Source organism: Eulemur rufifrons, chromosome 30 (genome assembly GCF_041146395.1).
Source record: "Eulemur rufifrons isolate Redbay chromosome 30, OSU_ERuf_1, whole genome shotgun sequence".
In the NCBI taxonomy this organism is placed as follows: domain Eukaryota; kingdom Metazoa; phylum Chordata; class Mammalia; order Primates; family Lemuridae; genus Eulemur; species Eulemur rufifrons.
The window spans coordinates 70481053-70498751 of NC_091012.1; positions in this window are offsets into that span (position 1 = coordinate 70481053).

Below are 17699 nucleotides of genomic sequence, written 5' to 3' on the forward strand. Positions count from 1 at the left end.
TCAATTTTATTATTTTTCTGATCATAAAATTAAATGTGTTCTTAAAAATATAACTTATAGTAAATTCTAAAGAATAAAATAGAAATCAGCCATAATCCAATCACCAGGAAATAATCCCTACTAAGGCTTAGACAAATTTCCTTTTCATTTTTATACATTATAAATGCATAACTACATTTATTTTGTTTCTAAAACCAGAATACACTCTGCTTACTGTCATGCTTTCTCACTTATCATTACTGCATAAACACTTTCCTATGTTTTAAATAGTTTTGAAAAACAGGTTAATAGAAATTCTACTTCCAGTATGAATGAGTAAGCTATTAAAAATTATTCTCTGACAAATTAAAAACTATAAATTAAAAGCATGTGTATTTCAGAGAGGAGTCAAAGTTTAGAGGAAGCAACTAGCATAGAATAAATTTCATGCTTTCAGACAAAAGAAAACTAAGAGAATGAATCACCAGCAGATCTGAACTATAAGAAATGCCAAAGAAAGTCCTTCAGGTGGAAAAAAAAAATACCAGAGAGAACCTCAGATCTTTCAAAGTGAATGAAGAGAATCAAAAAAATTTAAGTATTGGGGTGAAAACAAAAGACTATTTCGTATTTTAATTTCTTTAAAGTGCATACAATTATTTAAAACAAACATTATATCACTCCTTTGAGGAGTTAAAATGTAGCTAGTTGTAACATATGTGGCAAACATTACATAAAAGAAGGTGGAAGGTGGGGTAAACTGACGTATATGGTTGTAAGTTTACTACATTTTATGTAAGCGGTACAATATTGATATTTAGAAGACTAACAATTTCAGAAAATACACTGTAGCCACTAAAAATATACATATTAAAATGGCATAACTAAAAAGTTAATAGATACATTAAAATTAAATTCTAAATACAGGCATCCATCATTCAATAATGGAGATACATTCTGAGAAATTTGTCATTAGGTAATGTTGTCATTGTGTGAACATCATAGAGTGTACTTACACAAACCTAGATGGTATATCCTACTACACATCTGCTCTATATGGCCTATCGCTCCTGGGCTACAAGCCTGTGCAGCATGTTACTGTACTGAATACTGCAGGCAACTGTAACATAAGGGTAAATATTTGTGTATCTAAACATATTTAAGCATAGAAAAAGTACAGTAAAAATACAGTATTTTAATCTTATGAGACCACTGTCATACATGCACTCAGTCATTGACAGAAATGCCATAACACAGCATGTGACCATATATTCAAATAACTTAAAAGAGGGCAAGATGGAAAAAACAGAAAGACAAAAATAAGAAGGAACAAACAAAAACCAAATAGTAAAATAGCACATCTAAAGACAGCCATATCAACAATTACATTAAATGATAATAGACTACACACTCCAATTAAAAGGCAGATATCAGAAATGCCAAAAATTCAAGACCCAACTATATTCTGTCTATAACATACATACTTTAAATATGACACAGATATGTGGGAAAGATGAAAAAATGTATCATGCAAACAGTAAGCATAAAAAGGTCACAAGTAGCTATATTGACACCAGCTAAAAGAAACTTTAAGGCCGGGCGCGGTGGCTCACACCTGTAATTCTAGCACTCTGGGAGGCCAAGGCGGGTGGATCGCTCGAGGTCAGGAGTTTGAGACCAGCCTGAGCAACAGTGAGACCCCGTCTCTACTAAAAATAGAAAGAAATTATATGGACAACTAAAATATATATATACAAAAAATTAGCCGGGCATGGTGGCGCATGCCTGTAGTCCCAGCTACTCGGGAGGCTGAGGCAGTAGGATCGCTTAAGCCCAGGAGTTTGAGGTTGCTGTCAGCTAGGCTGATGCCACGGCACTCACTCTAGCCCGGGCAACAGAGTGAGACTCTGTCTCAAAAAAAAAAAAAAGAAAGAAACTTTAAGACCAAGAGTATTACCAAAGGTAAAGAATAGCATTCTATGATGATAATGGAATCAATTTTTCAGGAAAAAAATCCTAAATGTACAAGTGTTTAATAACAGAACTTCAAAATTTACGAAGCAACAATTGACAGAATTAAAGGGAGAAATAGATGATTCCAAAATCACAGCAGATTTTAATACCTCTCTTTCAGTAATTCATAGAATATCTGACAAATATTAGGTTAAACATGGAGAATCTGAACAACACTATCAACCAGATTGAACGAATTGATATTTATAGACTACAATAGCCAACAACTACACAATGTGCATTCTTTTCAGGTATACATAGTACCTTCACCAAAATAGACCACATATATGACCATAAAACAGATCTCAATCTAAAAAGGATTGAAATTATACAGAGTATTCTCTTATCATAATAGAATTAAAAACAATAAGAATCTAGGAAATTCTTGAATATTCAGAACTTAAACAAGACACTTCTAAATAATCCACGAGCCAAAGAAGAAATCACAAAGAAAATAAGAAAATTAAAAATTATTTCTAATTGAAATGATAATAAAAACAAAACATGTCAAAATATAGTGCTTAGAAGGAAATTTATCATTTTAAATGCTTATATCAGAAAAAATCATTTGACAATAGGCCCTCTCCCCAAATATAAAATAAAATAGATGTAAATCTAACAAAATCCATGAAACTTCTCCTCACTGAATACTACAAAACATTGCTAAAAGAAATTAAAGACATATAAATGGAGAGAGACACAATCATGCACTGGAAAATTCAATGCTGTTAAGATGTCAGTAACTCCCAAATTAATCTATAAATTGAACACAATCCCAACCAAAATTCCAGCAAGGCTTTTTTGTAAAAATTGCCAAGTTATTTTTAAATGTGTATGGAGGCCGGCGAGGTGGCTCACACCTGTAATCCTAGCACCCTGGGAGGCCGAGGAGGGCGGATTGTTTGAGCTCAGGAGTTCGAGACCAGCCTGAGCAAGAGCGAGACCCTGCCTCTACTAAAAATAGAAAGAAATTATATGGACAGCTAAAAATATATATAGAAAAAATTAGCTGGGCATGGTGGCGCATGCCTGTAGTCCCAGCTACTCAGGAGGCTGAGGCAGGAGGATTGCTTGAGCTCAGAAGTTTGAGGTTGCTGTGAGCTAGGCTGACGCCATGGCACTCTAGCCTGGGCAACAGAGTGAGACTCTGACTCAAAAAAAAAAAAAATGTGTATGGAAATGCTAGTGACCTACAATATGAGTGAAAAACTAGACATATTGATTAAGGGAACAAAAAAGAGTCCAGGAATAAACTATATATATATTCTCCAGGAATGACATATATATATATATATATTTTACTATATATATAGTCAAAATATTTTTCAACAGTAATGTTAAGGTAATTCAATGAAGAGAGCAAAGTCTTTTTAACAAATGGTACTAAAACAACTGGAAAACAACTGGATATGCATATAGGGAAAAAATGAATGTTGACTGTTACTTCACCCCATCTGCAAAAATTCACTCAAAATGGGTCATAGACCTAAATATAAAAAACTAAAACTATACAACTTTTAGAAGAAAACCTAGCAGAAAATATTTATGACTTTGGGGTTGACAAATTTTTTTAGACAAATCACAGAAATCAATAACTACAAAATAAAAAAGTTATCACATTAGACTCATTGAAATGAAAACCTTTTGCTCTTCAAAAGAAACCTTAAAAAAATAAAAATACAAGCACACACTGGGAGAAAATATCTTGCAGTACTTACATCTGACAAAGGACTTGTATTCAGATTATATAGAGAGCTCTTACAATTCAATAATAAAAAGACTTCCCCCAAACAAATTAAAAATGGAAAGAATATTTGAACAGACACTTAACGAAAGAAGATAAATGGCCAATAAACACACAAAGAGATGCTCAACATAGTAGTCATCAGGGAAATGCAAATTAAAATCATAATGATATACCATTAGAAACATGACTAAAGTGACTAAAACTAAGGGGGGAAAAAAAGCAAGTTGGTGAGGCTATGGACCAACTGGCATTTTCAGACATTGCTGGTGGGAGTGCAAAATAAGACAACTTCTTTGGAAAACAGTTTGGCATTTCCTTTAAAATATATACATATACATATTGTATAATATAAATTATATATTACATAGTTCAGCGATTTCATTTCTAAGTATTTACCCAAGAGAAATGAAAGCAGATACGTACAAAAACCTGCACATAAATGTTAATAGAAGCTTTATTTGTAATAGCTCAAAACTTGAAACAACCCAAATATCCTTGAACAAGCCAATAGACAGACAAATGTGGTGTATTCACATGAAAATGATATGCATCTTGATCGTAGTAGTGTTTTCATGTGTGTGTTAACTGTCTAAGCTCATCAAATTGTACAATTTTAATGCATGCAGTTGATTGTGTGTATATTATGCCCCAATACAGTTGGTTTAAACAAAAAACAGAATAATAGGTGCATAATATTTTACCATTTGTATGTATAAAAATGAGTTCAGTCAAGACTCCATTATTAGGTATTTGGGGAAATGATTTTAGTGTAAATAAATGGTAGCAATTATGCAAATTCAAATTAAAAAGTCTAAACATTATATGAATGCAATCCAGGGATGCACAGAAAGATTTGGAAGACTGACAGACAGATATACCTACTGGAGAACCAAATGGAGCGAGGAAACTATGTTTTGGCCAAGATGACTGCCTGCAAAAAGAGCAAAGCCCCCATTTCCCTAACAGTAATGACTAACATTCTGACAAGTATTTTACTCTGTCATTTGTATGCCCCAGGTGTAGAATAGCAGGTTAGAGTAGATAGGCTATTTATTGGGTGATTCATATAGTCTTGGGAAAGGTAGGGTGGCAAATATGATACTTGACAACATAGTCCATGAAACAAATTGCCCTGGAAGAATTTGTGAAAGATATCAGGGATTGTGGTACTGAGTAAATATTATTATTTTTATTTGAGACAGAGTCTCGCTCTGCTGCCCGGGCTAGAGTGCCTAGCTCACAGCAACCTCAAACTCCTGGGCTCAACCAATCCTCCTGCCTCAGCCTCCCAAGTAGCTGGGACTACAGGCACACACCACGACCCCTGGCTAATTTTTTATTTTTAGTAGAGACGGGGGTCTCACTCTTTCTCAGGCTGGTCTCGAACTCCTTCCTGACCTCAAGCGATCCTCCCCCCTCGGGTCTCCCAGAGTGCTAGGATTACAGGCGTGAGCCACCATGCCAGCCAATACCATTTTGAGGTAGAAAATTAACATTCTACTTTATAGAAACTGGGATTCAAACAAACCTCATCAGCTGTGTCCCTGATACCACCTAAACTTCTTGTTAAAGGCTCTTCACTATTTGAAATGAATCAGACAGCAAAATGTCTTCCTCCTGAGCTCTTTGGAAAAGGAAAACTATAAATCTTGATTACTGATTGTTGTTCACTGGGAAAAGGCACATCTATTTACTCTTTCCTGGCACTTGTGGAAGCCTTGGTTACCTATAAATTATTCGGTTACATCACAGAGGAACTAATGGACTGAAGAAGAACAGCAAGGCTATGAATCAGTGCTCCAAAAGTTAATTTCTAGTGGCAAAGTTAGGCACCAATGACAGTCCTGCATTTTCCTGACCCTTTTCCCTTCTATTTCTCCTTCTTTTTGTCCCTGGATAGACACCTGATACTTTTTAGACCCTCCTCTGTTGTTTTTTGTTATTTTATAATAAAGCATTTCAAACTGTAGCTCACTCAGTTCCTAATTCCATTTAATTTTTTAATAGCACTCGATACATATGGATAAATACTCATCACTTGAGGGTCTCTACTCATCCTTCATTGCAACCTTATATTGATGATAGAGAATTATCTGAATGAAAAAAGGAAAATTTCTGATTTAACTTTTTTTTTGAGACAGAGTCGTGCTCTGTCGCCTGGGCTAGAGTCCTGTGGCTATTAGCATAACTCACAGCAATCTCAGACTCCTGGGCTCAAGCCATCCTCCTGCCTCAGCCTCCCAAGTAGCTGGGACTACAGGCTACGCCCATTTCCTATTTTTGATAGAGGCTAATTTTTTCTATTTTTGGTAGAGACAGGGTCTTGCCCTTGCTCAGGCTGGTCTCAAACCCCTGATCTCAAGAGATCCTCCTGCCTTGGCCTCCCAGAGTGCTAGGATTACAGGCCTGAGCCACTGCACTGGGCCTGATTTAACTACTTTTATTTATTCTGTGGAAGGATGTTGCCTATAGTCATGACAATGAAAATATTCAAGAAAGGCCGATCTAACATTGCATGATCAGATGAAATTTCCAATTTCTAAGTATTTGTATTTGGAATAACCAAAAGTTGCCTAAATTTGGATAGTATTTCTTGAAGTGCTTTAGCTCAAGTGTTGTTTTGGAATAATCAATTGTTTAACTTTTAAAATTAAAGAGGAACAATTTTCTTCAGGAATGATAACCATTCTAGTGTGCTGAATTTCCACTCCACTATCTGCTATTATATTATAATGGTGTTAGTATTTAGTTTTCAAATTAGTGTCAGAGATATTCAATAGTAATCAAATGCTTGAAGCTCTTGTAGAGTTTTAGAATTTGATTAAAATAGATAATTTACATTTTTTTGTTTCCACTTACATACAGAAACATGAAAGAGTTTTAAAAGCAAAATCTAATAGTGTTAGCAAAATCCTTTCGGTTTCACTGCTGATATTATCAGTCTATCCTTGCAGAATGTCAACTGCTAAACATATTCCATCCCTGGACTGGCACTGTACTAAGAAATTGACTTTACCATCTGACTTTCTAGCATTTTTATCAGGTCTTTTTAATTAGGTTCAAATCGGTGATCTTCACCTTCCCCTGCTTCTACCTTTTTCAATGCCATTAAGACTGAACTCATTTCCAGTGCACTACAGTGTGCTCAAGTGGAACTTAAATTGAATAGTATTTTCCCCCAGGTTTTCACACCTTACATATGCTAGCAAAAGTCATGTCATGCTTGCCCAGTAGTGCATATAATTCAATTTTTGTTTTATTAAGATATGAAGATGACCATTACATTAAAAAACCAGGCAGCCTTAAGAGACCTAAATGAAAAATGGGACCATAGTTAGAGAAATTAAAGATCTCTCTGCAAGGTAAGGAAAAAAGAATGGAGAGCACTGAGATTTGGCTCTTGAACTTAAACCACTGAAACAATGTATATAATAGAAATATTAAAAGAAATTTTCAAGTTAAACCTAGTGTTGCCCTCTTTTACAAAAATACTTCCACAGAGTTTGGAAGAGGATGAAACACTGGTCAAATTTGGTTATGTCAGATCTCTCCTGTTAATTTAAAATGATCCCAATCCAATAAAAATCTAACCTTTGCAACAGAAAGTTGGTCGAGCAATGGGAGTTCATTTTTCCCTCTGTCTATGGCAGTGGAGCCAACTAGAGATTGTACTGCAGTTAGTCTGAAATCTTTTTTTTTTTTCTTGAAGAGAAGGAGTAGGACAGTCACTCCCATATAGTAAGCTTACTACCTTTATAATGTTCACCTGAGGATGGCCCCATATTCAAATAAAGTTAATTTCCAGGGAAAGAAATAGTGGTTTTCAACAATGGAGGCACGAAGAAGGCTTCTGAATACTCAGCTGTATTTCTAAGAAACATGCAAAGCATCACGGGCCCTTATGCACTCTTTGTTTAAGCAAGCATTTTCCCCCCCTGTGCTTATATCGAGATGTGCCCTGTACACTCAAACAGGACCAAAAAGACAGGCTCTTCCTAATTCATTAAGACAGTCCTGGGAAGACCGAGTAGTAGATCTCTGAGTCCCTGCCACACTAATCTGCCATACAGGCAGCCCGGAACAAAGTGAGCAGACCAGGTCTTTCATCACCATATAATCTGGCCCGCATAAGTAGATTAAATTGTAATGTTAAATTCAAAACGCTGATTCTGGATTTCAAAGGTGGAATCTAGATGGGTTTGTACTCGAAATTATTTTCTACAGTACACTGAGATTTGGACTGAAAAATCTGACCAACAGCACCACTACTCAGGGATTCTATGCACCTTTTTCTCCTAAGTGGCTCTAAATCGTGCCTAGGTTTCTTCCGTATGAACATTCAAGGTTGCGTTTCTTGTTCCTCTTTCAAATAATCTACCCACTCTCTAGCACAAAGGACACTGGTTTGAGAAACTGTAAGCAACACCTGTTCACATTGACTTCAGGAGTTTGCTGGGTGGAGGCATCCACAGTCAAGTTAAAACAGCACAAAGGGGGAATCTTACAGCCCAAGAAAATAATTTTTCACTGAGTTTTTCTCACCAGCGTGTAACTGTCCACAATTTCTAGATATTCTGCTCTCTAAGCACTTTATAAATAAATGTATGCTGCAGGAACTGCAAACGTTCACTTTCATTTTTTTTCTAGGTGGGGGGCAGGGTGTCATTTGGGGGCTGGCTTCAACCTTCATTACGCTAACCAATAGCTACAGTCTTTGCTAGCAGTTTAAGTGACCCTGAAATAATTTATATATTTTTAGACTCCTCTCCTAAGGCAGTCAAGCCAACCACAGATTATTAAATTCATTGAGTTTTTCCTTTTTACACATTTTCTTACTGCAGATGTGCTAAACCATTCAGCAAAAATGTAGGATACTGCAGAACAAGGAGAGACCTGCAGAGCTGTAATAATTACAGGATAATGTAGAACTGAAATAATTCTTCTGAATGTTGAGGTTTAATATCATCTGTTCTTTTCCTCTGCATTCCCAGTGGAACAATTGACTCAATTTCTCCAGGCACAAATCTTTCATAACCTCTTCTTCACTTTCCGAGCTCTTCTCCGAGCAGGACTATATACAGGAGCACACGTCTTCCTCTCCACCAAAATAGTCAATCACGTTTTAACCCACCAGGCCTTATCATCCGTCTCTGTCCTCCAGCACTGTTTTTAAGACTCAAGTCTTAGCCAGAGGGATAACTTAACAATCTAAGTAACGGATTTTGACAAACTTTCCCTTTCCTTTTTTTTTTTTTTTTTTTTGAGACAGAGTCTCACTCTGTTGCCCAGGCTAGAGTGAGTGCCGTGGCGTCAGCCTAGCTCACAGCAACCTCAAACTCCTGAGCTCAAGCGATCCTCCTGTCTCAGCCTCCCGAGTAGCTGGGACTACAGGCATGCGCCACCATGCCCGGCTAATTTTTTCTATATATATTTTTAGCTGTCCATATAATTTCTTTCTATTTTTAGTAGAGGTGGGGTCTCGCTCTTGCTCAGGCTGGTCTCGAACTCCTGAGCTCAAACGATCTGCCCACCTCGGCCTCCCAGAGTGCTAGGATTACAGGCGTGAGCCACCACGCCCGGCCAAACTTTCCCTTTCCTAACTAACAAGTTCGAAAACCTTCAGGGTTGACTTCTTAGTAGATGAACTTAGTAGCACAACGAGTTCAAAGAGGAAAATCTTCCAAAGGGAATATAATATTTCCAACCCCCTAGAGATCTACATCACCTGCCTAAAAGCATCACCTCTGCATAGGGCCTCTGCACATTTCTAGGGTCTAGTTAACAATTAGAGGTCTTAATCTTTTCTTTCAGACACTAACTATGACAAGATAACTTTATTAAGAAAGGCAAACAGTTTTCCATGAGTTTGCTGTTTGTCTCCCTTGGCACAAATTGTTACTCATCCTTGGCGAGTAGTTAATTGCAAGGCTTTTTGTTTCACAGCCCAGCTATGGCCTGATAATATTCTAGTATAAGTTTCCAAATGAACAAGTCACCTTGTGATTTGCAGTCCTGCCAGCCATAAATCTTGGTCATAGGTTAGGAATAGACTTAAAAATTTGTCAGTAATTTATGTTACGCTATGATATCTCATTTGGCTATAATATGATAAAGTGTGACAGCTACAGCCTGTGACTAATCACGGCCTCATACTGACGCCTTCCTATGTGGAAAGCAAGATTTCAGAGAGTCGAGAGTCTACCATATGAAGCTACCAAAGGAAGCTGCTTCACCCATCAAGTGAAGTTTAGATGCACATTCAGCTTCTGCTTTTTGAAGAAGGACACAAGTTGCAGGGATGACTCTGTGGTATTTGAGCTTTTTCTAGTTTCAGATTTCAAGTGATTAATCACCACAGCATTCCTGGATCAATATGAGTATTTTTATTTTTCAGGCAGTAGAAAACTGACGCAAAGATACTTTTCGCAATGGAAGAGGTAAAATGAGGATGAATGGATAGCTAGCTAGCTAGATAGACAGACTGAATGATAGATTGTTCAGATATAATTCTGATCACATATATGTTTAATTCAGATTATGCACATTTTGATAATTGGATGTAACAGACAGAAAGGCTAGTTCTTGTATCAGAAGTATGAGGGATATGAGAATTTGACATCCAGCCTGTCTTTATTGGCTTTCCTCTCTTCAAAACCTAATGGATTGCTTCCTGCTATAGAGTCTGCCAAAATGCATAAAAATATTTCAAATATCCAGAGGAGCTTCACATCCATTGATCAGGGTTTATATATTGATTTGTGGCTCAGAGAGAACCACTCTTTCCACTTCTCTCTGTTATAATGAAAATGGAATGTATACTAATTTGAACTGAAAGTAGATACCTGATGGCAGTGGCAGAGGGTTGTTTTTGTTTTGTTTTGTTTCTCCCATTTTGGTCTCAGAATGTTGGTTACATGAAGTCATGCTATTTGTTAATGATCACAATAATAATCCAAGCCAACCCTGATATTCCCTGAAGTCGTCCTAAAATCAAAAGATATGTTTTCAAGATTTTGGGTACATGCCTGTTAATTGTGGAAGTTTGAATCTGTATCTCTTCCTGACAGGAAAGATAAAGATTTTCAGGCTTTTAAAATTACACATGTGTGCGCGCGCACACACACACACACACACACACACGTTATATACATTACTCACATGTTCTCTTCATAGGGATGTTTATCAGGTTCAATCCAAAGTGAAACAAATTTATACAGCTTCTGCTCCATGGAAACATATAACCTAAAACAGAAGGATACAGATATTAAGATATTAGAGACCTATGGAAAAATGGGAAGAATAATTAAACAAGTCCCAAGGTGAAATACAGGCAGTCCCTGGGTTACAAATGACCCTATTTATGGCGTTCTGTACCCATGAATGGGCTCCTGAAGCTCCCCATGAGGATAACTCATAATTAAATGATTAAATTAATAATTCGGGAATTAGTTTCTTCTGTGCATGTAAACAAACCCACACTGGCACAGCATCTTTATGCGAGTGGCCAGTCCCATAAAGAGACAGAGAAGCAGCTGATGGAAACACAAGAGCATGGAGAATTAGAAGATCCAGAACGAAGAAAATTTACAAGAAAAACATTAGCTGAAGCCTTTTGTCTCACTGAAGCAAAATTTGCTAAGCTTGAGGAACAAGATCCTAATATTGAGCAGTTTACAAAGGTTTCCCGTGCAGTTAGTGAGAGCATCAGCTGCTACAAGGCCATTTATGGTGAAAAAAGAAAAAGGCTGTGCAGACAACCCTAGAAACCTTTTTCAGGAAACCAGCTTCAGTAGTAAGCTCCCTTCCTCCAGTAACAGAATCAAATCCTGATTCTCCAGCACCCACTCCATCCTCTCCAGCACCATCTCCGTCATCTTTCAATTAATGTTAGCCTGCCTTCTTGCCTCAAAAATGCCCCTTCCAGTAAGCAAGACATGGATGCAACATTAGATGAGTGTGAACCTTTAATATATTTTTTGAAATTTCTACCTCCTATCTAAACTTTTTGTATGAGTTTGTGATGTTCTGTTTGTTTGAATTAAAAGAAAAAGCACAATAGTTTCTGTAACTTACTATTACAGTACAGGGGTAGTATTTATTATTATTATTGTTATTCCAGTATTACACTGTATTATTATGACCACATATAAGCCATTATAGTATTGTTATTATTATTACTTTATATGAGCTGTTCATCAGGGATCCTAAAGACGTTCTCAGGAACATATCTCATCCATAACCCAGGGCCCACCTGTTCATGAAAACTAAGTTGTGATGGATTCCTGGAAGAGGTGGAATTTGCAGAATTTTTTGACTGATGGTAGAGAAACAGCTTGATAAATTAGGGCTGGAATTCAGTGGAAAACTTAAAAGTTAAAAGAGACACTTTGTTTATTTTATTTTTTTGAGATGGAGTCTCGCTCTGTTGCCCAGGCTAGAGTGCTGTGGCATCAGCCTAGCTCACAGCAACCTCAAACTCCTGGGCTCAAGCGATCCTCCTGCCTCAGCCTCCTGAGTAGCTGGGGTTACAGGTGTGCACCACCACGCCTGGCTAATTTTTCTATTTTTAGTAGAGATGGGGGCCTTGCTCTCGCTCAGGCTGGTCTCGAACTCCTGACTTCAAGTGATCCTCTTGCCTCAGTCTCCCAGATTGCTAGAATTATAGGCCTGAGCCACCATGCCCGGCCAAAGAGAGACTTTAGAAGGTAGAGACAGATGACTAGCAAAAATGGACATTTAATAAAGGTCCTGTTAGAAGTATGGACAACACTCAAGAAGGTAAGAGGACAAATTAAATGAAGACAAAGGTAGCTAAAGAAGACATGTGGTCAAACTCTTTGCCTCTGGAGAAGACAAAATCTATGCTACCCCTTAAAATTTGGCAAAAACCCAAGTTCTTAAAGTTATTTAAATTGGTTTCTTCATTTAGCAGGTATCAATAATTTCAGTACTCTCACAGGTTTCGATATTTTCTGATATGGTTTTTACAAACCTAAATCCTCTTACTATTACCATCAACACTTACTTTAGAGGGAGAATGGAAATCAACAGATTTTGTAGTTTGTAGGTTAACCCACTGAATTCTTAGTCTTGAAAAAACATTTCCAATTCCTAAAATATGGACTATAAATCAGAATTTTATTTGGTTTCAATGAATATGGAAACCTTGTTTAGACCAGCAATGCAGTAGTCAGGTATTATGTCTTTCTTTGTTGTTTATCACTGCACTGCTAATCTTATTCTTGATTTTCTAAGATGATATTTTTGGCATAAATTGCTTTCCTTTGATTTGGATGTGACCAAAATTATTAGCGTGAAATCCAAAATCCTTCATTTTGCCCATCTGCAATGTGATTTTGATGTATCTGTTGGCATCGTGTAAATTCTGAAAGACGCTGTTTCTTTTTGTAGCTCTGCTTTTACTTTTGTCAGCCAAACAAAGAATACATTGATCTTCATATTTCTGTTCAAATTGCTTCACCTCAAATATTTGTTGAGCACCTGGGTACTGTACTAGGCCTTAGAGCTTTAAGAACTTTGGTCCAGGCCGGGCGCGGTGGCTCACGCCTGTAATCCTAGCACTCTGGGAGGCCGAGGCGGGTGGATTGCTCAAGGTCAGGAGTTCGAGACCAGCCTGAGCGAGACCCCGTCTCTACTAAAAATGGAAAGACATTATATGGACAACTAAAAATCTATATAGAAAAAATTAGCCGGGCATAGTGGCGCATGCCTGTAGTCCCAGCTACTCGGGAGGCTGAGGCAGTAGGATCGCTTAAGCCGAGGAGTCTGAGGTTGCTGTGAGCTAAGCTGACGCCACGGCACTCACTCTAGCCTGGGCAACAAAGTGAGACTCTGTCTCAACAAAAAAAAAAAAAAAAAAAAAAAAAAAAAAGAACTTTGGTCCAAACCACTGTCACCTTTAATCTAGACACCAGCAACAGCCTTCTAAGTGGTTTCTCTACCTTCAGAATGGCTTTCCTCCAATCTTGTCTCCACTCTGTAACCAAAGTGAGTTTCCCAAAACAAAAATCTAAGTGTGCCCACTCTACTGCTTAGAATTCTTCAAATGGCTTCATTTTGGAGGCTCCAAGATAAAGTCTCAATACCTCACCTTGACTTCCATAGCACCATCTCCATCCTCATCCCGTACTATTTCACACAGGTTCCAGACACATTAAATTTCTTTCACTTCCTCTGAAGCTCAACACAGTGTCACTCACTTGAGATATGCTAGCTTTTTAGCTGCTCAACTCTCCCTCATTAGGCTAACTCCTAGTCATCATCAGGTCTCAGAGTGAAGGTCACCTTAGGGTTCCCGGTGTGAGTTTCCCTGTGTGTAATGCCCTGTTATGTTTCCCTCCTTTATGCCTCCAGAAGACTCTAATATACCCCAGTTGTAATGTATCAATCTACTCACACTGCCATAACAAAAAAATACCATAGACTGGGTGGCTTAACCAACAGAAATTTAGACTGTAAGTTCTAATTTATTTAATAGTAAGGACTTAATAAGTACTTTTTTTTTTTTTTTTTTTTTTTGTTGAGACAGAGTCTCACTTTGTTGCCCAGGCTAGAGTGAGTGCCGTGGCGTCAGCTTAGCTCACAGCAACCTCAAACTCCTGGGCTCAAGCGATCCTACTGCCTCAGCCTCCCGAGTAGCTGGGACTACAGGCATGCGCCACTATGCCCGGCTAATTTTTTCTGTATAGATTTTTAGGTGTCCATATAATGTCTTTCTATTTTTAGTAGAGACGGGGTCTCGCTCAGGCTGGTCTCGAACTCCTGACCTTGAGCAATCCACCCGCCTCGGCCTCCCAGAGTGCTAGGATTACAGGCGTGAGCCACCGCGCCCGGCCTGTACTTTTGAATAAACAAAGAAGAATAAGACATGATCTCTGCTCTCAAAAAGCAGTAAATCTAGCTTATTAATTAGGCATAAGTAAAGCTGGTTATAATACAGCATAGAAAACTTGATTATAATAGTATAAAGAAAGCACCATTGTGTTAGTATAAAGAAATCACCATTGAAAAGAATCATTAATTTATTAATTCTGACCTGGACGGGGTGAAGGTAGGGTGGAGGTCAGAGTTAAAGCAGGCTTCACAAAAGATGTAATATTTGAACTAAAACTTAAGAAAAGAAGACTTGTCTGTTGCTTTGACTATCATTATAAATTAGGTTTGCTTCCAAGAAAAATATCTATGATAGTGATTAAATGTGCATTTCCAATGAGATCCTGGTGTTGTGTTGCATAGGCTGCTTCCTTGCACTTACAAACCCACAGTATAAAATACAGCACAGTAGCCACTAGTCAGTGTGGCTATTCAAATTTAAATTTATCATAGTTAAATAAAAATTAACATTCTAGTCACTAGCAACATTTCAAGTACTCAATAGCCACATATGACTACCATATTGGACAGCAAAAATTACAAAACATTTCTATCATTGCAAAAAGCATGTTACAAGCAATGTAGTCATTCATCTATCTAATAAATTTGTATTGAGCATCTACTATTTGCTTAATACTGTGCTATATGATGGTGTGTACAAAGATAAATATGACAAAGTTGCTGCCTTCACAAAGCTCACTCTAGTGAATTGGCCTTGCTCTATTTCTACAAATTGGCTCATGATGAGCTATATTTCTTTATTTTTGTAAAGGTCAAGATTACGAACTTTAGGAGTTTCTGTTGTGCTGCTTGTAGCTTATTGAATTAAAAGTTTCTCAGATGTTCAGAAATCAAAAGCATAGCTCTGAATGGAAATTTTACTAAATCTGTTTATTAGGCACCACCTATGCTGAGTACCATGGAAAATACAAAAGAAATATAAGAGAAAATATCTTCTCTCTCTGAGTTTATAAATTAAATGAAATGTTCAATATAAAACTGATTTATAGACCGTGAATATATTTCTATTATTAAAGTATAATTAGAAAGACTGGATTCAAATAAATTTAATAAGTAGAGGACAATAAAACTTAGTATATAATCAAGTGCTAGAGTATATACCATAAATATAAATCCTATGCAAATTCAGAGTTGAGAAAGAATAACATGAAGTATAATAAAATGGTCAAAGAAGACTCTGAGAAAGAAATGATATTAGTTATGAATTACTGTATTACAAGTGGCAAGAAACCAACACAAACTGGCTTTAGCAAAAAGGGGCATTTATTGACTTATGTAACTAGAAAATTCAGGCGTGGACTTTAGACACAAATGAATCCAGGAAATCAAACTAAGTAATTACCTTTTCTCTTCTCTTTCCGTCTATCAGCTCTACTTTCCTCTGTGTTGGCTCTATTCTTAGGAAGGCTCTCTCCTCATGGTAGTAAGATGGCTATCAGAAACTCCAGGCTTGGCCAGGGGCAGTGGCTCACGCCTGTAATCCTAGCACTCTGGGAGGCTGAGATGGGAGGATCACTTGAGGTCAAGAGTTCAAGACCAGCCTGAGCAAGAGCGAGAACCTCGTGTCTACTAAAAATAGAAATAAATTGGCTGAACAACTAAAAATATATAGAAAAAATTAGCCAGGCATGGTGGCACGCACTTGTAGTCCCAGTTACTCTGGAGGCTGAAGCAGGAGGATCGCTTGAGCCCAGGAGTTTGAGGTTGCTGTGAGCTAGGCTGACGCCACGGCACTCTAGCCTGGGCAACAGAGTGAGACTCTGTCTCCAAATAAAAAAGAAACTCTAGGCTTACATCCTATTCTCTCAGCAACTCCAGTGAGAAAAGAGAGCATCTATTTCTAATTCGTTCTGCTTGGGTCATAGTATTATCTATGAGCCAATCACTGTGACCAAGAGAAGGCAATGCTCTGATTGGTCAGGCCTGGGGCACAAACTCCTCACAGGAGGGGGAGGAGAGAGTTCTTAGAGTTGAGGAGGTGTAATCCCACAAAGAAAATCCTGGATATGTTTAAAAACAAACAAAACCCAAGAAATACAAGTTAAACAACAAAAGTCCAATTCAAACTTGGCCTCGAGGAAAATATCAAATTTCTTTCTCTGGTGGAAAAGTGAATTGGGTGTCCAAAGAAAGAGAAAGAGAATAAATAAAGACACGGAAACAGGAATGAGTGTGCCATCTGCAGAGAATGAATTCTGTTTCATTACATGGGGATTTATCAGATAAGAGATCATGCATTTGGCTTGGATTTACCATCCTTAACACGCCCTGGGGCAAAATCTTTTGTAGTCTTGGCTGATCCATTTAACACAAAACAAAACAAAAGCAAGACAATAAGTAAACCAATTGGTGAAATTCGTATCTTCCCCCCTCTGACTGCCTGCTTTTATCTTTGATGTTTTCTATTTCCTGATTTATATGTGCTCCCTGGAGTTTATATAACAAATTAGTGTGAATGTTTCTTACCAATACTACCCCCCATCTTCTGCCTTCCTAGATCTCAAAGACAGCTTAATTCTTAAACGTAAGTTCTTACCATTTGGGACCAGCCAAACCCCATAGCACTAATGCATAACACATGTCATCACAGATTAACTTTAGCATATTGGGGAAATTTTCAGAGCCGCCAATTTTTCTCAGAAGCTTCAAAAGTCCAGCTCTGTTAGTGGCATTGAACACTTTACTGAGGCCTACAAATACCATGTAAATGTCTCTACCCCTTGATTTTTTTGCTATATTTGGCATCTTACCCAGGGCAGGAAAGTGAGAGCAGTTTGTTCCAAGCATGGAAAATAAGGGGGTGTATTGTCTGTAGAAAAATTTACAAACAATAATAAAACAGACTAAAAGCCAGTCTGCTTTTTATTGTCATTATGCACTGGCATTTTAAACAATGTCAGGGATAAAATACTCCTCTGGGAAAAAAAATCTTTGATTGGTCCAAGTCAGGGTTTCTCAGTCTCAACACCGTTGACGTTTTGGGCTGGATCATTCTTTGTTGTGGAGGGGGGCTGCCCTGTGCATTGTGGGACACTAACCAGCATCC